Here is a 27819-nt window from a genome sequence, read left to right on the forward strand (position 1 = left end):
ATTTCCAGATCCACACTGACCCCAACTCCACCCTGAGAGGCACCCTCGTCTATGGACCCCCCGGACCCTGCCCCCAGTTCAGCGACTCCATCGCCGACTTCATCAGCACGCTCGCCCTGACCTCCACCGACTACATCATCCTCAGAGACCTGAACTTTCACCTTGAGAACAACAACGACAGCAACTCCAACACCCTGATCGACAACCTCACCAACTTCGGACTGAGGCAACTCGTCACAACACCCACCCACTCTGCCGGCCACACGCTCGACCCCGTCTTCTCCTCAAGCCCGCACGTCTCCATCAGCAACACCACCGTACTACTCTGGACTGACCCACGCTGCATCCACTTCACCTTCCAGAAACCCACCACACACCACTGCACCCAACAGATCCCCCATCGCCGCTGGAGCAAAATCACCGAAGACCAACTACATGCAAACCTCGCTCTCAGCCCACCCACCGAACCCTCCAACACCGACGTCGCTGCCCACAACCTCAGACGCAGGATCGAGGACTGTGCCAACACCCTCACCCCACTGAAGAAACTCCCCCCCCCAGAGACACCAGCAAGAGGGCCAGCTGGTTCACCACAGAACTCCTAGATTCCAAGCAAGCCTGCCAGAAACTGGAGAAGAAATGGCACAGTGAACAATTCCGGACAGCCACGCAGCACACAAGGTTGCCGTCCGCAACCACCACCACCTCATCAGGGCTGCCAAGGAGACCTCCTTCAAAGACCGCCTCGACAACAATGCACACGACAGCAAGGAGCTCTTCAACATCATGAAGGAACTCTCCAACCCCAGCACCAACACCAACGACATCCCGCCGTCGCAAGCCCTGTGCGACTCCCTCGCCACCTTCTTCCACTGCAAGATAGCAGACGTCCACGACAGCTTCAACACCCAGACAGCCCCAACAGACAGGAACACAACAGACCCTCCGCACACCATCGACCATGTCCCATTGCTATCCTGGACCACCGTGAGCGTCGATGACACCATCAGACCATGAGCACAATCCACTCCGGCTCTCCGCCAGACCCATTCCCGCACCACGTCTTCAACAAAGCAAGCAGCTCCATCGCACCCCACCTACACACCGTCATCAATCTCTCCCTTGAGACCGCAACCTTCCCAGAGAGCTGGAAACATGCCGAGATCAACGCCCTACTCAAAAAACCCAAGGCAGACCCAAGTGACCTCAAGAACTTCCGACCCATCTCTCTGCTCCCCTTCCCAGCCAAAGTCATCGTTAACAGACAGCTAACCCGATACCTCAAAAAGAACAGAATATTGGACCCTTCCCAGTCAGGGTTACGCAGCAACCACAGCACCGAGACCGCCCTCTTCGCCGCCACCGACGACAATGGGGAGACTGTAGCACTCATCCTCCTAGACCTCTCCGCCGCCTTCGACACCGTCTGCCACCGCACACTAGGCGCACGCCTCCACGGCGCAGGGATCCAAGCCAAGGCTCTGGTATGGACCACCTCCTTCCTCTCCAGCAGAACCCAGAGCGTCCGCCTCCCCCCATTCCGTTCCGAAGCCTCCGAGATCATCTGCTGTGTACCCCAAGGATCCTCCCTCAGCCCGACACTGTTCAACATTTACATGGCCCGCTTGCACACGTCGCCCGACAGCACGACCTCAACATAATCTTCTACGCCGACGACACTCAACTGATCCTCTCCCTCACCAGGGACCCCATCGCAGCAAAAGCCAACCTCCATGAAGGAATGAAGGCTGTTGCCGACTGGATGAAGATCAGCCGTCTGAATCTGAACTCGGACAAGACGGAGGTCCTCATCCTCGTCTCCAACCCGTCAGCCTGGGACGACTCCTGGTGGCCAACGGCACTGGGGGCAGCCCCGAGCCCCACCGACCACACACGCAACTTGGGAATCATCCTCGACTCAACACTCTCAATGACCAAGCAAGTCAACGCCGTCTCCTCCTCCTGCTTCAACAACCTCCGCATGCTCCGCAAGATCTACAGATGGATCCTGACAGATACAAGAAAGACAGTCATCCAGGCCCTCGTCAGCAGCAGACTCGACTATGGAAATGCCCTCTACATGGGAGCACCGACCAAGCTCATCAATCGACTACAACGCATCAAAAACGACTCGGCACGACTGATCCTCGATGTACCATGACGCGGCCACATCACCCCCCACCTGAGAAACCTGCCCTGGCTCCCCGTCAACAAGAGGATATCCTTCAAGCTCCTCATCCATGCACACAAGGCACTCCACAAGACCGGCCCAGCCTACCTCAATTAACGGCTCTCCTTCTACACCCGCAACTGCCAGCTCTGCTCCGCCGACCTCTCACTCGCCACCGTCCCGCGCATCCGAAGAACAATCACCGGCGGGAGATCCTTCTCCCACTTTGCCGCCAAGATATGGAACACCCTCCCACTGAGCCCACGACAGACCCAAGACCTGCTAAACTTTAGGAGGATACTAAAGACCTGGCTGTTCGATCAGTAGTGGCCCCCACATCCACCCCCAGCGCCTTGAGACCCTCCCGGGTATGTAGTATTGATTGATTGATTGACTGTGGCTATTAGAGTAGCATTCTTAGAAGCAAGGTAAGAGAAATAAAGGCATATCCTGCCCCAGGTTTAGCTGGTCCTTGCTAGATGTTCAAGAAGTAGGGTGGAGGTTGGTGTCGTGGTTACTCAGTGGCCTAATGCACCACTTAAAGAATGTGTGTGACCTCTTGGTTTCAGATTTAGATCCTAGGAGGTTCACTCAGCCTTTCATCCTTCTGAGATTGATAACATGTGTAACATTGACTTGGGTAATAATATACATCTTTCAGAAAGCACCAAAATACCTTGTAGGATAAATGCACACTTTAATAATAAGTTCTCATCCAACATTTTCTCCTGTTGTGTGTGGTTCCACTGCCAATTGCCACTGATCGTATTGGAACCCTTTTCTTTAATTCAGACTTCCTCCACTTGCTTTGCTACTATGTAAGGGTCCCTTTACCATGATGCAATGAATGGTGTTTCTCGGCTTGGGATTAGCAACTTCCACCACTTCGACAAGCCCCACCCTGGTTTCAACAGTATGCCCTTTACATCAATGACTTTGTCCACCGCCTCTCCTATTTAGTTGGATAATCAATGGTGCTTGTTCAGAAATCTGAGGCTCACACGCTCCCTAAAATCATTCACTAGGCTACGCCCTTGCCTCCCCCATCCATCCAGCACAGGATAGCAGTTTCCTATCATCTAAGTGGGACAGCTATCTGCAGGGGATTTAAGTTGATTAAGCTGGTTAGACTGCTCCGGGAGGGAACTTTGGTAATCTACACCCAATGGAGAGACGGGGGGAGAGAGAGAGAGAGAGAGAGAGACAAATTGGAGGACAGGAACAGCGTTTACTAAATTATGTAAACCCAGGGCAGTCGAAATGTGTAAGCTCATCAATACAGCAATATTACTTCAAAGGCACATGGATTAAACACCTAAAGGTTGCTCTGTTCTGCAGAGAGCTTCGCCCCTATGACCTTGAATAATTGTTTAATCAGATCGTTTGAAACAGCATTTTCATTTAATTTATTTTTAATGTGGGTGATGTGTGAGCTTAATACAGACATTTTGCAGATACATTTTGATTCGTGCAACTTCTATTAAAGTTTCTTTTAGATCAAAACATATGAGAAATAGAGGAGTCTCAGATTATTTGCAGTAATATTGGTGAGCTGCTGCTGTTACAATATTAAAACACATCACTTTCCATGAATATTAGATGTAAAAGCATTTTGAATTTAGACGAATGCACCTGTGCACTGTGAGTGACCTGGCCAAAGAGGGCATAAAAGATCTGAAATTAGATCATAAAATTAACACTGTTTTGTTCAGGGGACATATTAATACATTTGGCCTAGGGTCCCATAAAATCCTTATGATGTCTCTATCCTACACACACAGCGTGTTTAGTGCAAGCAGTCTTCTGGCCTCAGTTTGTGAAGCGGCTCCCTTGTGAACTATAGTAATGAATGTCATATCTCCTTAAAACCATGTAGGTGGTGTCGCTGTACTGTGCAGAGTTATTCGGTGAGGGTACAGAGGGTAGAATGGCATAGGAATCAGAGGGTGCAGAGGTAGCAGGGGTAGAGATGCAATACACTGAGGGTACAGAGGCAGATTTACCAGCGCCTTGAGACCCTCACAGGTGAGTAGCCACGCTGAACAAGCACTGACTGATTGATTGACCAGAGGGTAGCGATGAGGTGTACTCAGGGGGCAAAGATACCAGATGGTACAGAAGAAGTGCATTGAGGGTGCAGAGGCAGAGATGTTACAGTGTAGAGATGCAGTGCCCTGAGGGTGCTGCGGCAAAGCATAAAAATGCAGTGCAGTGAGGATTCAGGGAGAGAAGTCTGAGGGTACCAAAGGGTACCAAATGGTACAAGAGAACACATGGACAGTGGCACAGGATGTTGCAGGGGGAACACACCGAAGACCACCAGAGGGTACAGAGTCAGGGACTGCAGAGGGTTCCAGTACAAAAAAGTACTGAGAAAGTGGCACCTGTGGGCAGATGTGTAGGTTACCCAGGGAACATAGATGCAGGGCACCAGGTCTTACAGAAGAGTATTAGGGTACATAGATCTGTGAGGAGATCAGGGTACTCTAGTCTGTCCTTACTCTTGCATTTTTTATTATATCTCTGAATACGCCTCCTTAAATGATCCTTTTGTTCCCCTCAGGTACTCTTCTCAAAGTATGCCTCCTCTCATTTACACTTCTAAGTACCATATTTAAGGTGTGGGCATGGGGAACTCTCAGATAAGAACGTCCCAAAATGTACCTCTATAACTTGGCAACAGAATAGATACTTCTGAAGCAGTGTTATACCTCAATTTCATGAGGCAATGTGTAAGTATGGGTGAATTTTGCGGATCTGCAGTCCGCGAATTCGCACAAAATCGCAAAAAAGTCCGCAAATTCGCGGAGTTTTATGCAATTTCCATCTACTCAACTGGAGTACTTTCTACTGGCTAATCAGTAAGTGCTACCTCGTTGGATAAATGCTTTTCCTACACTGCAGCTGCGTAAAGGGCCAGAAGATTTGTCTCCACTGACCAGGTGTGCCTGTAACTTTGCCACCGCGCCAAAAGGCGCCGAGGTCCCTTGATTGAGCTGTCCATCATAGTTGGGAAAGGGCGTGAAGATGTTTGATACCGCTAGTGTGTGGTGCGGGGCTTCTATGCGTGTTCACATGCCTCTTGTGTATAAGGTCAGAGAGCGAGCAGGGCAGCAGGTGAGGAGAAAGCAGCCTCCTGGTCACAGGAACTACACGGGGTTGCGCTTGAGAAACTCAGGGATTCAAAGACCTCCCTCGAGTATTATTGCTAATTTTCGACGGCAGATATGGGGTTAAAGCACACTTGCCCAGCCTCGACCGTGCTCAGTAATGTTTTGGGCTGATTAAAACATTACTGAATTTGAGCTTCAACTCGGGCACCTGCTTTATTTATATCTGTAAGTGCTTCTTGTTGAGGTTTAATTTTTGGCCCACAGGAAGCACTTACAGAGTTAAGGCAGGTGCCCCAGTTGAAGCTAACTTTGTAGCCATTTTAGAATGGCGCAAGCAAGGACTCTGGCAGCTTGCCGGCGCCATTCCAAAATGGTTACAAAGTTAGCTTCAACTCGAGCACCTGCCTTAACTGTGCTTCCTGTGGGCCCAAAAAAAAAATACGCCCGCTCACGAATTTGTAAATTGTTCGGCAATTTCGCGAGATTCGCGGATCGCGAAATTGCCAAAAATTCACAAATTTCGTGAGCGGAGCGGATTTTGCACACATACTTAGCAATGTGTCCCTGAGTCAAGGCACCTCCAAACACATCAAAAATACAATAGATCCAGGAAAGGCCCAATCAATAACTAAGTTCTAGATCAGCAGAATAAGTTTAAAATATTTCACACATAAATTCAACCAATATGGTCCAGTCACCCATAAAGGCTATCAGTACATAGAGCATAACAGGATAGTGCAAAGTCAGAATTATTCTAAGTCCCAAATGAGCGAGAAATGCGCATTATCTGTAGCAGAATTTCAAAGTCTTTTGACAAACCCCTAAAATCAGGGGTTTATATAGGAAATCTTATCATAAACCAGAATAGAGAGTGCAGGTTTATCATGATGTGAGCAAAAGTATCATCTTATTAGCAAATCAGAGCAGTTTTATTATACATTATGTTGCCAAAGTGCTTAAACACTATCCCGCTATGTGAATATTCATTATGGCCACTCTAGCTAATGTCATGTGGAGATGGCATGACAAACTAGTTGCATTAACAGCAAACTGCTATGAATGAATAGGGGACAGTGAAGCAGCTGAATTGCACTAGTTGTTGTGCAACATTAGCGTGATCACGCTAATGTTGAACAACTAGTGCAATTCTGCTGCTTCACTGTCCCCTATTCATTCATAACAGTTTGCTGTTAATGCAACTAGTTTGTCATGCCATGCAATGTGCAAATCACTCAATAGTGAAGTGACACTGCCACAGACTGTGCTGCATTACACTGCAATTGTCCTTTCTTGATGCATAATTGTCTTTTCCATGCATTATTGTCTTTTTTTGATGCAAACCCTGCCTTGTACTTTTGTTCTCCCCTGCCTCAGAACTCTACTGGTTCTCATAAAGAACCTCACACCTGTAAGCAACCTTGAATGATCTGTGCCATAATATAGGAACAGGATCATTCATCTTTTAATAGAACCAGTCAATGCAGCTTTTAATGTTTGTTTAATGTACTGGTGCTGTGCAAGTTACAACAGCACACTCGTAAGTGAAATAGATCTCTGTGCACATTGCAAATCAAGAATTGGTTCTGGGAAGCTATCTCATCCTTCAAATTGAGTCTTCTGCTAAGACTGAATTATGTGATCCTGAGCAAGTTACCTCATCTCTTTAACTCACTTGACTTATGGATGGGACTGCTTGCTGGAATATTTCAGAATTCACCTTGTGAGCAGTTTATCAATTCAATATCAATGTGCGCAAGATTTCCTCTTGACAAATCAGTTTACATCATTTGTGCCTCATTTGTGTATTGTACTTGCAGATCGAAGCTAAAAAAAATTACTTCAGTTTAACTGCGTCAGGCTTTGTAAGACATTACAAACAGGGAGAGGTTGTGGGTGTCAGACATTAAGTTGCTACAGATCCAAGTTCAATCTACATGTTGAAAATGAGTTTGCTAAAGTGGTTGTAAAAGGATAATGCCTGTCAGGGAACTAAAGGGAAGCAAATGGAGCCAGAGTGTGCTGACGATATTGAATGTGTTGTATCTGATGGTGGTAATACTAATCATAATACAGATGATTATGTTACTGTGGACACTGCTGTGCATCAATCTAATGAGAATTTGTCCTGTTTGCCAAATAAAACAATGCTTTTTACTACATCTGCTACAAAGGAGCTCAAAGAGGGGGACATACAGGACTGCTGGAATGTTGAGCGAATGCAAAATAAAGAATATAGCTGTCTAATTGCTGAAAGTAAAAAATTAGGCTGCACAACTGGGTGCAAATAAAACCCAAGGCTTAGGATCTTCACACGAATGGTCCGATTAGAACATAACTCTTTATGGAAAAGAGAAATGTAAGCAGCAGATGTCCCTACGGAAAAAAATCAGAGAGCATACATTTTCAAGAGCTCATGTCACTGCAAACAAAAATGTACAAGAGTCCCTGATACAGAGCATGGAAACCCATGCCCATTTAATGCACTTTGCAGGACAGGAAACAACATGCGGCGTGTTGCGTACGGCATATAAAATATGGAAATATGGGCGGCCGTTTGTGTATATGTCACTGGATGTAGATGTGCAGTAGCTAAATGGATTAAATATGGGCCGTGTTCTTCACAGTAACAATAGATGTGCTGACATTTTAGGTCATATAGCTTTAGGCATGAGGAAAAAACTTGTACAGGGACATATTTGGAAAGAAAACGTAAAATATGCTTGTTAATTGACAAATCTACCACATTTAGTGGAAAATCTGTGCTTGTCCTTTGCTTGTGTGCTGTAGTCGCAAATGATTCTAATATGCGTACCTTTTTTTTGTACTTACTTGAACTTGATGGCACCAAAGCTCATGATATAATCAATTTTGTGATGATGGTAAAAATTATTATAATTAAACAATATGTCCTTCAAGATAGTTGAAAAACATGATTCAAAAAAGTGATTGTATTGCCAAGTCCTTAAGTGAAATAATAGTGATATTTTCCTGTACCTTCCAGGAGATCTAATTGATTGAAGAAAAAGGGTAGGGAGCCGTGCATTTTAAAAAAGTGAAGTCTACGAAGGCCCCTTCCTTTTCCTCCTGTGAAGGAGGACATATTGTTTAATTATAATAATTTTTACCATCATCACAAAAAGACACAGTGGGTTATTTGTGGGTGCATTGATACATTTATGAGGCTTATATACTTTGTCAAGTTGCCATGGCGTAGTAATTGTGGCCAAATAAAAGTAATTATGAACAGGAGTTGAGAGCATTAAAACTAATGCATGTGATCCATTATCGGCACTAGTCCGAAAGCAGAAGGTCCTGAAAATTGGTAACCTGCATGAACTGTACATTATAATCGAGTTTAGACAACCGGATCAATTATGTAATCACTGGCAAGGCATTGAATATCTACATGTGTACTACGGCACTAGTCCGAATGCAGATCTGTTTAAGTACAGTAATCAACATATTTAAACAAACCATTACAACCAGGTCAATGTTGAATCTAGCTAATTCAGCGCCTTTGATTTTACTCTACAAATGTTTACAATGTAAAATGGTGTAAATGTAGAAAAAAACGGGACACTTAAATCCCGTAATTCATGTTTACTTACATTCTATTTAAGTTTACAAACTGTACACACAACATGTCAATTCAAATGAGTTAACACGAGAATGATAATGTTAATGCTATACCATTGCCACTTTTGTGATGATCACTCCGTTCCAAGATGGCCGCCATGGTTCTAAAGTTAAAACAATCATTTACAAGGCATATTCTATGTTCATGCACCTATTCACTTGAAAACTTTATTATGCACGTAGCGGGGGTCAAACAATATCGTGTGATCAAGAGACCGGTGGGTCTCGAAACGTGTAGCGAATATTTGAAGAATAAACTGGTGTTATTTACCCTCGCTCTGAGTGCGCATTCAATCCTTTACTGGAACCTGTGAAATTTGTGCACAAATTTACCGGCTTTGGGGTCCGGCCGGCACATGCGCCACCTGACTATGGGAACCATCCAAGAAGGATCGCTTTCGGATTAAGGATATATATATATATATATATATATATATATATATATATATATATATATATATATATATATAAAATTCCTTGCGCCCAGCAGCCGCCGAGCAACGCCATGCTTAAGCCTCTTCCGACAGCAGTTCGCGGAAGGTGGCGAACTTTATAAATCAAGTCCAAATACCTTCGCTTTGACGGCAGTAAAACACACGAACACTCATAAACTCCGGGAAGCCTTTTTATTAAGCAGATTAAAAGGCAATCTTCACTCTACGCGTTTCGGGAAAGATTTCCCTTGTTCACGAGTGACTGTGAAGCTTTGTGATAGGTTTAAATAAACATGTGACAGTTTCCAAAACAAATAATAGTGAAAACAGACTTTCGCTGTTTGTGTAACTCATAAGATTAAACAATATTTAGAAAACACATATAGAAATCGCAGTTTGTTTTTTACAATTCAATGGAACTGCTTTTAAAGCGAGAATCGTTTCTTCACATTACTGTTCTTATTGAGTTTCATTTTGTGCAGATGTATTAAACACATGTCCTAATTTTCAGCACTCTTTTATCACATTCCGCCCCAGTGGGCAATGTATAAATACGAGTTTCATATTTAACATTTTCGTCACCATGGACAAAACGACATGAGTTTCCATACATTTTCTATTACCACAATATCATTTAGAAATTGTCAGTTTGTTATCTTGCCCTAGTGGGCTAAAACTCTAGTTAAATATGAACGTTTTCAATGATAATCTCTATTCAGTTGTTCAACAGATAGAAGATGGTCCATACTTTTCGCCTTCTAAGAAGGGCCTCCCTTGGGACTATTTTACATCTGAAAAGCACACTCAATCGCTCTGTTAGTCACATTCGATTAAGAATCTCCTATGTGCTTACTACAAAGAAAGCAATGCTTTCTTGTTACTGTTTCCCCAGCTTGATAGTAATCCTTTCTCGCCTTATGCTAATGGATGTTGGATGCATGATGCTGCCTTCTAGGAAGGGTCTCCATTGGAATGCATGAGGGTGGCTGAAAAGCACACACAGTATCTCTGACACATTTGGGGGCATATTACCAAGGGCCATATGTATCAAGCTAATTAGCATTCGCAAAGGCCGAAATTTTGGCGAATTTCGGCCTTTGCGAATGCTAATTAGCAAAATGGTATGTATGTAACATGTTTGATGCAAAATAAGGAATCGCAAAATTTGCTATTCCTTATTTTGCGATTGCACTTAAGGAATCGCAAATTTTGCGATTCCTTAAATGCAATGTATCAAAGAAAAAATATTCAAAAAATGCCCATAAGGATTCGCAAATTACCACCAACTTCTAGTTGGTGGTAAGTTGCGAATTCTTTTAAAAAAGCTTTTTTCAAAAAAACCAAAGGTGCCATCTGACGCTCATACATGCATGTATGTGCGCCATATGGCCCCAAATGTCATTTTCAGGGGTGCAGCAGGGTGTTCTTGAGACACCCCTGCACCCTTGAAAAAATTCCTAATTTGCGATTAGCAAATTGCTAATCGCAAATTGCCCCTTCATTCCTATGGGCCTCCTGGCCCATAGAAATGAATAGGTAATTTGCGATTAGCAATTTGCTAATCTCAAATTAGGAATGGTAAGGAATCGCTATAAAACAGCGATTTTGTACATACATACCGTTTTGCGAATTCTAAATAGCGATTCCATAAAAATCGCTATTTGGAATTCGCAAAACGGAACTGTGATACATATGGCCCCAAGGGCCTTATCACCGCTTTAGCTGCACTTTTTTCCGCTAAAGCGCCAATTTTTTTATCGCCCCATCAGCAAGCTGTCGCTAACAGGCATTAGCGACAGCTTTCTGGCAATAGCGGCCGGTTTGGGTGCCGCTTTGCATGTCAGCGATATTCATCGCTAATGATATGCATAGTAGGCGTTCCCGACCAACAGACCTAGTAAACAGCCACTAACAGGCCTATCTATCGCCTTTTAGCGAGGAGGCCCTGGCCCCGGTTAGCGACGTGAAAAGTCGCGCTAACCGGGGTCATCGCCGTTTTCTTTACACTTGCTATTTTCCTGACTTCACCATACCTAACATGGGGGTGGATTATGCTGATACGACCATAGGGTCATATCAGCAAGGTTTTCCCCCTTCCCCATGCAACATCGCTGGTTTTGTCGCGATGTTGGTCTTTCCCTCCCGCTATCGCTGGAATGTATATCACCATAGCTCTAATTGTTGCTAATACAGCGTTAGCGTGGTGATATATTCCAGCGATAGCTGGCGATGAAAATGTTTGCGCTAAGTGTGCTCTGCGTTTTTTTCACAGTTTCTTGCTAATATGGCTCTTGGTTATTTATCTTTCTATATGCATACGACACAGAAAGCATTGCTTCCTTGTTACCATTTTCCTCACAATGGCAAAGCCAAATGGACTGGCTTTAATGTGGCTATACATTATCTCCAGCATCAATGCATACAAACAGCAATGGTCAATGCCTGTGTTTATACGCTTTAACTCGTTTAAGCCAGTCCTATTGGCTTTGGAAATGTTTGTTTGTCCCCGCTTTCTCTCTTTGCCACTGTTTTACCATCTATCTCTTCTGCCTTTCTCCGTTTCTTTCTTTTCTTCTGGGTGAAAGGCTGATGATGAAAAACACGTCATGGTCCCCACCATCTGCAACCTCTGGCACACATTAAGCCCTGGTTTCAAAGAAAGCAATGCTTCTGTCCAGCATCTTTGACAAGGCACATGGTTGTGTTCTTGTGTACCTTCTCTTATTCTGAGAGGGTTGAGTGCTGAAAGATAATTCTAAAAGGTTAAGGAAGGGTCGCTCTTTCATAGAGACAGCATGTTACAATATTCACACGAAAGATTTTGTTTTGACTCTCACTACTTAATCGACCTAGGAGGTTAGGTTAGTCCTTTGTGTTCATTCCCACTGGCCTATATATTTATATAGGAAATCTATAAGGGTCATCAGAGTGGGAAAGAAGGAAAAAGCATTAAAAAGTGTGTTGCCATAAAACTGTAAGGGCTAACCCTCAGTGAAAGGTCAGCTCGGTTGACCTGGAAGGGAAGGAGATCAAAAGAGGAAAACAAGATATATGAATATGATATAGGTCGGAAGCGCCACAAAGCAATCAGTGCCTCAAATATGTCTAGGAATAATGAACGCCTGGGTAGGTTTGCTTCCAAGTTAGGAAGCAAACTGATTGCGGAGCTGTTAAAACTCCACTATGCTAAAAGCATCGCAGCAGTGACTACCACTGTAGGGATATGGGGTATAGAGAACAAAGGTCCTCTGAAAAAACCTGTTGGCGGTGGTCCCATCCTCAACTTCAGACTCCCTTGTCCACAATGAATTGGACGTTGAGCATCTTTATGACATTTTAGAAACCCATCCTCTGCAGTTGTGGCACTTCATATGGTGTAAACCTGAAACCCAGCTCACAGGAGACATCATTGGTGACTACATGGGTTTAGATCAGGCAAATAAAATCGCATGGCTACAGCTCATAAAAAAATCCTTACGGGACCAGGCAGGAAGGAATGGACCACAGGGCCTTCCCAGAGGATATTGCCACCTATTCTAAACGAGACTTAAGGGGCTTAATGCAGAGAAAAAAATGTCCAAATTGGATAAAAATAAGGTACAAGTAGAACGCTACGCGGACCTAAATAAAACATGGGCTGTTCCTCATCCTGATTAAAAGTACCTATCATAGGTATCTTTTAACACGCTTCTGCCTTCTCATTTTCCATCGTAAAATAGGATTTCCACAGTAAGCGGTATGGGGTACTATTATGTAGAAATGCCTTTGTGACAAGCGGTCCACCCAGTCCACCCAACACATTCCACTTTTCTGGAGGTTTTATTCAGCTCCCAGTAAGTTATATCTCAGACCCTTTTTTAATTGGAAGAAATATTTACCACCAGCAGGTTTTTAAGTACTTGTATGAGCTGACTAATGAGAATATTTGTGTTAGAGTTGCCATGTTTCTTTCCTCTGTTAACTGTCTCAGAGATGCTATGAATGGCATGGGACACACAATGAACTATTGTAAGATGATTTAATTTTCCACTTTTGGTTATATGCCAAATTTGTGATCATGATTAAAAAATGGTTTTATATATAATGTTACTGTTTTTTAAATCATTTCAATGTTTTAAACTTGTTTTATAATGTGGTATTTAATGCTTAAATGAACTATAGGTAATATTGTGATGCTTTTATAGCTAGTTTTTCCGAATTACATGCAGCTTAAGAAATTGAATTGAAATTGATGCATGAATGCAATTATGAAATGAATTAAGCATAAGATGAAATAGTAAGAATGTATTATGCGGTAGATTGTCTACCTCCTAATGGCACTTGAAAGTCAAAGTCCTTCGTTTAAATGGGGAGGCTAATCCCTCCACGTGAGCAAACACTGGCTGCTGATGTTGCTTTATAAGACAACTAGCAGCCCCTCCCGACGTTGTCCTGGTATGAAATAGAATGTGTGTAATGTGTGTATTTGGCATGGGCAATTTATTTTAAAATCTCGCGGTAGACAACATTTTTTGTTTCATTAGAATAGGGACGGAGAAGGGCCTGCTGCAGCCCTGGTTGATGTTAGCAGGCGGGTGAAATTGGTGTAGTGATCCGCCGCCTGAGCCCGGCTACAGCCCTGGTTGATGTTAGCAGGCGCGTGTAATGTCGTTGAATGAGAGAGTTATCAGCCGCGGGTAAATCCGTTTAATGAGAGAGTTCAGTGACAGCGAGTAGGAGAGGCTGCAGTAATTGTCCCCGCAGACACGCTCATTTGCGTTTTCCCCCGCTTCAGGCCCAGATGCAGGCCTGTTTGATGTTAGCAGGCGTGTGTTACCCCGCTTGAGGCCCAGCTGCAGCCCTGGTTGATGTTATCAGGCGTGTGTAATTAGTGTACTGATCCGCCGCCTGAGCCCGGCTAGAGCCCTGGTAGATGGTAGCAGGCGCGTCTAATTTCGTTGAATGAGATAGTTCAGTAACAGCGTGCACGAGAGGTTGCAGTATTGTTACCTACCAGGCCTCCAGCTGAATGCGTTTGTCATGCCCCCAGCATACAGCCACAGCAGACGATCTTCTGATTAATGTACGACCCACATGGCATGAAGGGCGGAACGTAGCACTAGGCATGGGCGGATTTTGCGGATCCACGATCCGCGGATTTGCGGATTTACGGATCGTGGATCCGCAAAATCGGCGGATTTGCGGATTTGCGGATCCGCGGATTTGCCCTGCTGCAGTGCTGAATGAGTCACTGATTTTGAGCTTCAACTAGTTCCAGCGACCATGTGTGTGTTACTATGCAATCGCCCCTAGGGGCGCAGGGGTCCCTTGGGTGAGCTGTCCATCATAGTGGGTCAATGGCGGGAAGACGGTGCACACTGCGAGTGTGTGGGGAGGGGTTCCATGCGAGTGCACAATCATGCACAGCCGATTTTCGACGGTAGATTTGGGAAGAAGGCACACATGCCCAGCCTCGACGACGCTCACGATTGTTTTTGGGCTGATGAATGAGTCACTGAATTTCAGCTTCAACTAGTTCCAGCGACCATGTGTGTGTTACTATGCAATCGCCCCGAGGGGCGCAGGGGTCCCTTGGGTGAGCTGTCCATCATAGTGGGTCAATGGCGGGAAGACGGTGCACACTGCAAGTGTGTGGGGGGGCTTCCATGCGAGTGCACAATCATGCACAGCCGATTTTCGACGGTAGATTTGGGAAGAAGGCACACATGCCCAGCCTCGACGACGCTCACGATTGTTTTTGGGCTGATGAATGAGTCACTGAATTTCAGCTTCAACTAGTTCCAGCGACCATGTGTGTGTTACTATGCAATCGCCCCGAGGGGTCCCTTCAGCTCCTGGCCACAGGAACAGCACGAGGATTGCGCTCGTGAAAGTCAAGGATGCAAAGGCCTCTATCCAGCATCACAGGCACAGCTGATTTTCGACGGTAGATTTGGGAAGAAGGCACACATGCCCAGCCTCGACGACGCTCATGATTGTTTTTGGGCTGATGAATGAGTCACTGAAGTCACAGGAAGGGCCTGTTGTAACTATTTTACGATGGCGCCGGCAAGCTGCCAGCGCCATCCTAAAATAGTTACTAAATTAGCTTCAACAGGAAGCTCTAATAGATAAAATAAAGCAGGTGCTCGAGCACCTGCTTTATTTTATCTATTAGAGCTTCCTGTTGAAGCTAACTTAGTAACTATTTTAGGATGGCGCTGGCAGCTTGCCGGCGCCATCGTAAAATAGTTACAACAGGCCAGCCAGGCTTCAACTTTTGCCCCCGGAATCCGCTGCTCGCGGATTTGTGAATTCTCGGCAAATTCGCGGGAGTTCGCGGATCGCAAATTTACCGAAAATTCGCAAAATCCGCGAGCGGAACGGATTTTCCGCCCAGGCTTACGTAGCACACGGCCCCAGCGTTTGTCACGCCCCCAGCGTGCCCCTTGATGTGGCGCAATTGCGTTCACATGGCATGAAGGCCGGACACACGCCCCCGAGTTTTTCTCACGCCCCCAGCGTGTCACGCCCCCAACGTGTCACGCCCCCAGCGTGCCCCTTGATGCTGGGCAGCAACATTATTGGTGCCTGTATGTACGACTCACATGGCATGAAGGGCGGACACACGCCCCCAGCGTTTGTCACGCACCCAGCACACGCCCACAGCCCACGATGTGATGGCCGTACCACACGCCCCCAGCGTTAGTCACGCCCCCAGCCCACGCCCACAGCACAACGCAGACACGCCCACAAGGGACTACTTTGCTGGCACGGTTCTTTTACCTTTTAAATGTATATGGTGTCCTACGGTACAATTGTATGTCTTGCACTGTATGATTGTGATGAACACCACTGTTTCTTGAAAAGTTAATAAAAACAATTTAAAAAGAGAAAAAAAAATGTATATGGTGGCCGTCTGCATAGCCTAGGTCCTTCTGCTGCAACTGCCCTTTCCAACGCTGTATTGGGTGTTGTGATTGGTGCTGTGGTTACTGAGATTACCCGCCTCAAAGGTTTGGGCTCTCTCTTTATAATATTAGTATGGATGTACTCTGTAGTGAACTAGAGAAATATGTGCTTTGTCTGCACTGCCACCTCGATGCATAGGCAGCATAGGTGAACATAAAGGCTGCTGCTGAGATGAATCACTGCTTCCTCCGCAAGCGGTTAGTTTCTAAGAATTTTGGGGCATATTACCAACAAAGTGGTGAAGAGAGGTGTTAGCCGCTTTGGCTTAACGCCTCTCTTCGCCACTTCGGAAACGCTAGGCTGCACCATATTACCAAGGATATGGTGCAGCCTAGCGTTTCCCCCTACAACTTAATGCCAGCGCAGGCAGGGAAGGTTTGTTTATGTACAGGAAGGTGTTCCTTCCTGCACATAAACAAAGCTTAAATGCCATTTTGTAACTTACATGTGTGCTACTTCAAGCAGCACACATGTAAGTTACAAATTGGCATTTTTAATAAAGGGTTTGTTTATGTACAGGAAGGAACACCTTCCTGTACATAAACAAACCTTGTCATTTTGCTTTTTCCATGTGGGCTGCACAAGGCAGCACATATGGAAAAAGCAAAAACGAGGAGAAATTAAGCATTTCTCCTCGTTTCGCCACCTTACCAACAGGTCTTTCCTGTTCCTAAATTCGGCACTGCCACCTATTATCACCTCTCTTAATGAATGGGTGTTGTGGAGGAACGTCCACCGCAACACCCACTGCACGCCTGTTAAAACTAAGGTCAATGGACAATCAATATTTGCCCGGCGGTATCGCCTCTTTAACCCACAAAATATTAACCAATGAAGAGGCAGGCGCTGGAGACTGGGAGGCAGGAAACAAGATTTATTCTCTCCGGAGGAGAACACATCAGTTCAGACAGCCAGTATCGTCACGAGGTGCTCTAACCGCATCTCTGAGGCCTGGCCTCTTATACACAGTTAAATGAATTTTATTGCAGGTAACACAGTCTTGTAATGCTTTGAAGTATGAAAGGACATCCTCTGAATCTCCCCTACAGGCCCGTTCCCACACACATTTACAGTTGAAGTCCCCACCCCGGTCACAACAGGTGATGATTATCGCGCAGCTGGACATTCCGCCGATTCATGGAATGTGGGGGTTTGATCGGATCTCATAGGGTGGGGGCTTTGATCAACTCGGGGGTCCTTTGATGAGGGAAGCTTTCTACTGTACGGGGAGGGGCAATAAACAGTATCGGCAGAGCTAGGTGTCGGCCTGGGAAAGAGGAAGACAAACGGGCACACAGGAAAAAAAGGGGGGGGGGGTTGGTATCAAAGGGCCTGGGACCATGAAAAGGAATGAAGGGAGGTGTCGCGCTGGGAACAGGATGGGGTTCTGAGGCAGAGCTGCGTTGAAGGGGGGTTTATGACCCAAGGCATGCGAGTGTGGGGGTTGTCAGCGTGCGGGCTTTGCGAGGGCGAAGGGCTATGCTGGGGGCCAGTGGCGTGCAGAGGGTGGTTCTGATCGAGGCACCTAAAATGGCGGGTGCACACGACAAAAAGTGTGGCATCCGGGGAAAAAGGCAAGATGGCGCAGATAATGTTTACCAAACCGTACTAATTTTCCACAGTCCTCCCTTTAACATATCCAAGACATCTTGCTGGCCTATTTCCTATCCATGTCTACTGTGGCGGTCATAAGTAAAGAAATGGGAACCCAGGTGAAGAAGCTATAAACATTACATTTAAAATATTTCGTCTTAGGAGGCGGGTCTATCGATAAACTCGTTTGCAGGAAGGTCATAGTAATGCAATATCGGACAAAACGATTCTGTAGTGTGATCATTGAGTACATTTCATAGATACTTGTGGTCATTCGGAATGTGAACTGATAGGTTATTACATATGTAAGTTCTGTTCATTTTTAGTTGGAGCATGATCAATACAATGGTGGTTGGGAGAGAAATGAGACGTAGTAAAAACGATAATCAGAGGCGCCATTGTTCGAAGGGGAGGTCCTATTGTCATGGACCGTTATTAGTGAGTTCTCAGCATTCTTTGTCGTCTTCTGTTGGCACGGTGGAGCGATGAGTCCAGCTGTCTTCTGAGCTCCGCGTTGCAGGGCATGATCTTTTCCTCGCTTTCCTGGTCAGGAAGGTCCTTTTCGCCCTGTGTCCTTTGGAGTCGATTGTCAAAAAGTTCAGGTGGAAGAAGAGTGTGTGTAAGTAGTCCATAGGGTAGGTCGGAGGAAAAAAAGGGGGGGATGGAGCAGGGCCAAATCGGGAACAGACCAGGGGGACGGAAAATTTCAGGTAGGCGGGCTCATGACCGAATTCAGAGAGCGGGGACTTTTCGGCACACGTTGAACATTGAGCAGGGGCATCAGGTCAGCCCTTTCCTCTCATTTTGTCGGAAACAGTGCCTCGTCCTGCAACTCCTTTCTGTCGCGGTCTCGCCTTGGCCAATGTCGCAGATGTTCCACGATCTGTAGTCAGGCCACGTGCTCCCACATCCGGTCTCTCTTTCCTCCGACAGCGGTACCCTTAAATGAGTTTGAAAAGACAGTCTTTAGAGAATTGGCAAAGGAAGGTAATCACATAAGTCTATTTCTCTCCCAGCTCCACGCAAATGAGAAACATCCGTTACATTGGGGTTCACAACCATCATATAAATAATTGATGATGGGCTCGTTGGATTTCCTATAACTTTCCTTCGTAACTATTTCTTTGGTGCCTGTTGGCGTTACATTCATTGTCGTGGTACGAAATCTGGTGCCGATTCATCGTATTTTGTGTATTACAGTTACGTCAGATCTTCTGACAAAGACCCACCTTCCTAGTACGTGCCTAATAAAGCTATACCGTTCTCCAGGACTTTATATTTTTCAAAAAAAGTGCAACGTGCTATCACCATGGTCTGATGGGTATCTTTCTGAGGGACGAACATAGGCTAAACATTTTTCCATCCTATAAATGCATCCTACCTTTCAGCTAAACATTTTACTTTCAACAGGGTTAATTGCAACGATTTCTTCATTTCGGCCTAATCTTTAACTTCGCAAACATCAGTCTAGTTCCTACATAGCCTCTTACAACCTTATTACTTTATTAAAAAAAAAAAAAAACGGGGTCTTATGGAAACAACTAGGGACATAGCAAACTGTGGTTAGGGACTATCATCTTGCTTTGTGTCATAAGGGCGTTATTTAGCAGAAGGCCACAGTTCAGTTGGTAAGCGTTCAGTGACATTTCTCGAATTCTAAAACTCCGTAGCTTGCTCACCAACAGATCATTTCTAGGAACAACGGCTGGCCCGTGTTAGTTGTAAGTCAACTTGTTTCCTACAACAGGGGGTGAGGGACACTTTTAAAACTCTCGTCCGGGGCAGCTGATACAAAACTGAGGGGGTTCTGGGAAGACGGGGATGTTTCGATCACTTTTTACTGTTCGGGGATTGCGACAATTCGGGATGGGGAAGGTCGCATTATCCTGAGGCAATTTTTTATAGAAGCCACTGACATGTAGTTCCCTTATTACGGGCCAGATTAGGGAACCTTAGTCGTCTTACCTGTCCTTTCCCGTTTGGCCAATTCTAGGTTTCGTCAATATTTAGCAGAAAGGAGAGGTAGTGACACGGCATCAGGGTGATTATATTTAAGACAAATTTTGTGCAAATACTTGCGGTATTTGGAGCCAATTGGGGGGTGCACTAGGGGCGGCGGTTTGCCAATTTTGGTGCTAGTCGTTCGGAAGAGTGAGAGTGTGGAGGGGAGAGAGAGAGAGAGAGAGAGAGAGAGAGAGAGATGTGCAACAATAGGCTAAATAGTACACGTGTGACATGGGGGGTGGCCGTGTATTAAGATAGGCTATTCAGCGCATTACACAACATAAGACATTACAGGGTCCGTGTTAGAATTTCGAAAACATGCAGTTTGGGACGGACGAGCATTAGGCAGGGTAGAGGGGGCATGCATTGAGTAAAAGACACCATTGTATCGCACTTCTCGCACTCTTGGTCCGCCGACCAGTCAAGTCAGCGCCTCAGTCGCACAAAAACATGTTCTCATAGTTTCAGACATACGTGACACGTGTCCATTCGCACAGCACGGATTAGAGGTGACCGTGTTTTCAGACATACGTGACACGTGCCCATTCACGCAACACGGATTAGGGGTGACCGTGTTTTATCATATTATACAACTTATTAGCTCTTTCGTTACAAGAGCAGTTTGTGGGTGTGCTTAGGTGCCATCTGGCAACGTTAGTCCGCTTCATGTATCAGTAATGGCGGGGCTTCAGATCTTCACCATACCTCGGTCGTGATCTCCAGTGTAACCTGTAGGGGGAGGAAAAGAGGGGAAGGGAGGGGGACAACATTCGCGCATTTCAAATGCATGGGCACGAAAGTTCTTTACTTACCTCATACTCGTCTTGTCTCCTCGGGATAGAATCCCTGGGGTCTTGGTTTCTGAAGCCAGGGGGGGGGGAAAGGGGCAGTGTGTCCTTATAGGTCGTGTGTAGGGAAACGTTAAACATCAGGGGCTCTTAGTGCGGGGTATCTAGTTGGTAGATGTATCTAGCTATCGGGGCCCTTAAATCTTTTCCAATGCTGTGATGGTCTAAGGCATACCAGCTCTCCGGCCAACTCTGTTCCCTAGTACCTTTGAGTGTCGTACCTTCATAACGTTCTATCATTTACACCGCTTCACGTTACCTCCTCAGAAGTCGAGGTCCTTCTCCATGCGTTAGTTCCAGAGCCAGTCGCATACTTGGAGGCAGAGTATCGTGTCTTAGATTCGATCCTCCCTCTGGAGCTGAGCAACCATCTTCTAATAACCTTAAAAAGAGAACAAAGCAGGGTGCACAAAAAACTCTCCCGCTGACCCCACATTTTTCAAAAAAAGCATGCAATACCCATTTCATAGTTCGGAAAACCTTTATTTGCACAATCGTTCAGCGTGTAGATATGACAGTGCAATCGTATTTGGCCGGGCACGGCAATGGCTAAAGTGCGTACAGTAGGGGGGGTTATTTTGCAGTATTGGGAATATTAAAAATATTAAAAAGGCATATTCATTCATTTGCAGGGGACTAAAATGTCTATCGATAGTTGAGGGATCAAGGGGCATTCATTTCATAGTTGGCAGTACAGTTGGACTAGTTGCAATCAAATTTCCTATATGTATACCGTGGGTGTGTGTCGTAAGTGAGGTTATGTATCGGCTACAATAAACATCATAATAAATTGTACATTTGAAAAAAAACACTTTTCACTTGCGTTCTCCAACACAAACCTGTAGACACTGTCAATTGAATACTTTCTCCGAGAACTCGGTTAAATCACTCAATTAAACCATTTCCCCTTGGATGATAAACTGGTGTCCTTAAATGTTTTACACCCCTTTTACATGTTCGTCGAGTGGACCCTCCCTCTTTTTCGTCAAGTGTACAAAGGATCATATACATATTTCAGAACATCGAGTCTTTTTAGCTAAAAAATAAAATAAAAACACCACGAGGCGTTCGCAAGTTCTCATTGATTCCGGCGCCATTTTGGGCGGGGCCGGGTTAGTCCGGAAGTAGCATCAGAGACAAAATGTTTCCCATAACCGGCGGTTGGACCAGAGTCCTCTTCGGCAGTTCAAACACTCGTGCTAACAGAAGGGGTGGCTATGTCGCGGTTATTTTCGTTAGCGACCAAGGCAGTCGTTCCTCACCGGGAGCCGGCAGGGGCCGAGGGCTCCTGGGACTTTTGTAGAATCTTCAAGGCTGTGGGGATGCTGTCGGAGGTGGGGGCTCGTGCCCCTGTGGACAAGCGTCCGAGTTATATTGCTGGTCAAAGTTACTCTAGCGGCCTAGACCCGCCTTCCAGGGGGCCCAGACGCCATTTTGAGGCCTGCAGCAGCCGCCCTTCGTCGAGTCTGCAAGAGTGGAGGAGACCTTTTGGAGTGAAAGAAAAGGAACTCTGTGTCGTAGGAGCAGGACATTCGGCTAGGGTGCAGCTGTGGCGCTCCCACCTGGGGGGGCGAGGGAGACTCGTTCGCGCCGTCTCCCTCTCCCGGTGTACCCCACGCTGCTCTCTTTCATGGGCATGCATGATGGCCACTCCACATCCCGTGTTCCTCAAGTCCCATGTCCAGTGCTGCGGAAGTATGGCCACCTGCGGTGCATGTTCGGTGCTGTGCGAGTATTGGCGCAGCCGTTGCATGTTCGGTGCTGCGCAAGTATCGGCACCGTTGCATGTTCGGTGCTGCGCAAGTATCGGCACCGTTGCATGTTCGGTGCTGCGCAAGTATCGGCGCCGTTGCATGTTCGGTGCTGCGCAAGTATCGGCGCCGTTGCATGTTGCTGCTGCCATTACGGAGGAGAAAAGAAAGAAGTGGCGCCTGGCGTGTTGTCGCTGCCATTATGAAGGAGAAAAGGAAAAAATGTCCCGTCCGTCTCTGGGCCGGGCTTCCGGTGGATGTCGGCCGGACGCCCCTTGCTCTGGCCCCATGAACGGGTTCCTTGGCTCATCGGCTGCAGCCGGATCCAGTTGGCCCCAGTCCCCGGCCATTGGTGGCCGGACCGGGGGAGCATGTGGCGGGACTATCTGCAACTATCACGTGCCACCGCGGCCGGACTGGGAGAGAGAGAGAGGAGGGTCGAGGACATAGACATTCCCCCCCTTACAACTCTCCAGTGTGGTCAAGGCGATCCCCTGGCTGGGTCCCGCTGGCCCCTGTCTCTCCTCCGGCTCCACCCTATGTTACGATTTCCTGGCCGACTGTTGGCAGCAGGACCCGCCTTATATGGGTTGCAGCCGGCTGGGCGTAGCCGCAACCCTGCCCCACCTTGGAAGTTTCCAGAGTGGGGGGGGGTTGGGATGTTCTGCTGACTTTCATTTTCTACAGTTTACCGTTCTTGTTTCTAACGTTTCCTGTTGTTAGGGCATTAATAGGTGTTATTATTACGTATTGTTATTGTTTCTTGCTCGTTATGTTAAATAAAAGTTCATGTTCATCAGTGGCCTACTGATTTCGTTTTCCCATTCCTTTCTTTCCAGGTTGTTTCATGCTAAAGCTCCTGATAACAGAAGTTAAGTAACACGGAAACACAGGCAGAGGGATGACGTAGATTCATGCATCACGTACACACAAACTCAGACGGGGAGACAGTACAAGTATTATATACAAAGACCCAAGACAAACATAAAACAGTTATTGGCCATAATTATCTTTTTCTGTATGCTGCGCATACTTATTGTTCTGAGTTCTTTTTACCTGTTTCTTGTCTTTTTATTCGTTGGCTGCTTTATTCGGGGTTTGTCGTGGTTAATTTAGAGCTAGACTGGGTTTCCCGTCTTAGCGTTGTTTGATCTATGAGGACTCGAACATGTCGCTGAAATCGGCCTGGCGAAATCTGTGCCATCGGGCATAATCGAACGTGGTGGTTCTATCTGGCCTGTCCATGTCGGTCTGATTCATCTTTGTCTCGCCCCTTTTCCCTTTCTGCCGGCCTGTTATTCCTGTCGGCCCTCTGCTCCTACTCTCGTTCAGTAGAGTCGGACATTGGGCTTTCCAGTGCCCGGCATATTTACAAAAAGCACATTGGTTTTGCCCTAAGTCTGGTCGCCCTGTGCGCAGTGTCGGGGGATTACTTTCGGGTCGTTGTGTCCTGGGGTTGTCCTGTCGATATATTCCTTTACCTACTCTGTCCTCGTCTCTTTTCTTTCGTTGCATTGCTTCTTTGCGCCACATACCGAGACTGTCGAGCATAATAGGCGTTGTCTTATTATTACGAAGGGCTATTTCTAACGTTTCTATTTTATCAAGATCGAAGGATCCTATCAGTGGCCACTGTTTCTCTTGATTTTCTTTGGTATACCTGTGCCACAGTTTACTATAGGCTATGGTAACTAATCCATAGTTTATGAACATGTCTTTATTAGGGGTGCCTTCCAGCGGAGCTAGATGATCCACCTCTAATAAACGGTCCGGGCTGAACCAACTATCGACCAGTGGGGAGAAGACAGACATGACGGCTCGCGAAGAGGACAAAAAGTCAGCACTGCCTATCTTATCACTGCGTGCAAAGACTAGACAGAATATTTCTATTCTACGTTGTTTGCAGGCAGTGAATACCTCATGAACCAATATCAAAACAATAAATAAACGACCAGTGGGAAGAATAAGTAGATCCGCAAAGGTCTGCGTCCTCTACCCTTTCACTATCTGCAAAGGGGAACCTGTTCTTTCCTGTTTGTAGACAGAGAATCTCCAGAAAACAATCCGCGAACAGTAGCTCGGGGTCAAAAAAACAGTTAATCAGTGTGGGAGAGGGATTCTCCCGAAAACAATTCGTGAATAAATAATCAATCAGTGGGGGAGAAAGATAGGCACGCTGGCTGCGTTACTTATCCTTCACTGTTTGCAAAGAGAAAGAGCCTACTGTTTCTCCGTTTGCAGACAGTGAATCTCCAAATAGGTCAACAAAGAGTAATACTAGTATTTTTCTGAACAATTAAACAACTATTTCGCAATTCGTCGTGTCTACACGACCTTACCCGGACCGTATGGACAGTTTCCTATCTTCCGAATCCAGCGCCCGATCGTCCTCCTTTCCTCGTATTCCTCGCGGCACTCCTGATGGTTCCCAGTCAGGACCGTAGATCACTCGAGAGAGGTCTGTTCGGAGCCAGTGAAGTTCGGATGATCGGCTGCCAGACGAGGGTCTATTGGGCAAGAGCTCTCCCGATCGTTGCAGTCGTTCACTCTGTCGTCAGGACCTCTCCCACTGGATCCACGAGTCACTGATGGGCCCCACGCTTGGGACGCCAATTGTTAAAACTAAGGTCAATGGACAATCAATATCCTCTTTAACCCACAAAATATTAACCAATGAAGAGGCAGGCGCTGGAGACTGGGAGGCAGGAAACAAGGTTTATTCTCTCCGGAGGAGAACACATCAGTTCAGACAGCCAGTATCGTCACGAGGTGCTCTAACCGCATCTCTGAGGCCTGGCCTCTTATACACAGTTAAATGAATTTTATTGCAGGTAACACAGTCTTGTAATGCTTTGAAGTATGAAAGGACATCCTCTGAATCTCCCCTACAGGCCCGTTCCCACACACATTTACAGTTGAAGTCCCCACCTCGGTCACAACAGGTGATGATTATCGCGCAGCTGGACATTCCGCCGATTCATGGAATGTGGGGGTTTGATCGGATCTCATAGGGTGGGGGCTTTGATCAACTCGGGGGTCCTTTGATGAGGGAAGCTTTCTACTGTACGGGGAGGGGCAATAAACAGTATCGGCAGAGCTAGGTGTCGGCCTGGGAAAGAGGAAGACAAACGGGCACACAGGAAAAAAGGGGGGGGGGGTTGGTATCAAAGGGCCTGGGACCATGAAAAGGAATGAAGGGAGGTGTCGCGCTGGGAACAGGATGGGGTTCTGAGGCAGAGCTGCGTTGAAGGGGGGTTTATGACCCAAGGCATGCGAGTGTGGGGGTTGTCAGCGTGCGGGCTTTGCGAGGGCGAAGGGCTATGCTGGGGGCCAGTGGCGTGCAGAGGGTGGTTCTGATCGAGGCACCTAAAATGGCGGGTGCACACGACAAAAAGTGTGGCATCCGGGGAAAAAGGCAAGATGGCGCAGATAATGTTTACCAAACCGTACTAATTTTCCACACGCCCCCTTTCACGATGAGTTTATCGTGCAAGGGGCCCTATTACCAAGGCAGCATTAAGTCTATTAACATAGCTTTAAGCCACGTTAAGTGACTTAACCCTGCCTTGATAATAGGGCGATGCAAATATGGCTGCGTTATCGGCAAAAAGGGCCAATGACGCGGTGATAAGGGGCTTGATAATATGCCCCTTTGTTTTCTCTAGGCTTCCTTGTTCTGGCAGAAGTAAGCAGTTGGGGCAAAATCATTTCTCAGCATTGCGCTTTCTACCTTGCTTCTTTACCCACCAGGAGGTACTCAAAACAACATTTCAGTACTTACCCCTGATTAACCAAACCTTTATGGCTAAAGAAAAGTTTTTAGCTCTGGTGCTAGCCAACACCTTTTGATTTGACTAAACCTACATGTATAGTATACTTATAAGGCGTTTCAACCAGTCCTCTTCATTCATTGGTCTGTTAATGTGTCATTCACATTTTAATTCAACCCCCTACAGCATACAGTATGGGGCAGTGGTCCAGCTCAGTTAATCCATTAGCTAACTTCCCTGTGAGTGATGACCTTCTGCAATTTCACAAGGACCCCATCGGTAATGCCCATTGATTCCTATGGGCATTGAAGCCCATAGGAATCAATGGGCATTACCGAATCGGTATTTACAGATTCGGTAAATACCGATTCCAGCAAGGGTGCAGGGGGTGTCACTTTGACACCCTCTAGCACCCCAAATACAGGCATGTGCGCCATGTGGCACACAGGGCATGTCTGTCTGTCACATGGCATAGGTGTGAATGCACAGATGTGCATGCACACCTGAATTCGGTATTTTGTGGATTGTGTGGTAAAATACCGAATTCTGAAGGCCTGTAGCACTGTAAACAGTGCTACCTACATATTGGATTTACCGAATCGGTAAAATTACCGATTCTGTATTTTACAGATTCGGTAAATTTACCGATTCGGTAAATTTACCGAATCTGTAAAATGATGCCCCTACATCACAAATACCCATTTTCCGGTCGGTAAATGGCCTCCTACATCTGGCACTAGGTGCTGATTTCCAGGGATGGACCAATGTAAAGGGGTGGACCAACATCAGACAACGGCGTGTGTGGCGCCGGTAGGTGATGATCCTGAGCTAGTTGTTAAATAGCCTGGTTTTAAGGGCCGTGCAAAACGTAAGCAAATCTTTTGTGGTTTTTAGCATCAGAGGCATATAATTCCAGAGTTTGGAAGTGGATACTGCAAAGCTCTTGCCTCCCTCGATGGCTCTCCTAAATTTACATACCACCAGATTAGCCTCGGAGGAGGATCTAAAAGTTCTCGGGGGGATGTATGGTTGAAAAAGTTGTTTGATCGATTCAGGGCCCACAAGATGAAGGGCCTTAAAGGCTATGCATAGAGATTTAAACACCACCCCCTTTTTAACCGGGAGCCAGTGTAGTGCGGGGAGAGCTTTGGAGCCCGCTTGATATTTCATTATTCCTCAGAGCAATCGGCGGCTGCATTTTGATCCATTTGGAGCTTGTCTAGAGATTTCTTATGGGCAGTCAGAAAAAGCCCATTGGAGTAGTAAATATTAGATAAGACCAAAGCAGAGATCACTGCTTTCTGTAGGTCTTGAGGGATGAACGGGGACACCTTCCTCAGTGATTAAAATGAATAAAAAAGACAAGATAAGGACATTAGCGTGTCCCACAAAGGAGAGTTTTTCATCAAATTAAACTCCAAATGTTTCCACCTTAGGCCCAGGAGTTGGGAGCGCACCCATTTCTTGAGCTCACCAGTTAGGGGACCAAACTGATGGTTGCTAGCCAAACAGCACTTCAGTTTTATCAGAATTGAGTTTCCGACTATTG

Source organism: Lissotriton helveticus, chromosome 3_2, assembly GCF_964261635.1.
Source record: "Lissotriton helveticus chromosome 3_2, aLisHel1.1, whole genome shotgun sequence".
In the NCBI taxonomy this organism is placed as follows: Eukaryota; Metazoa; Chordata; class Amphibia; order Caudata; family Salamandridae; genus Lissotriton; species Lissotriton helveticus.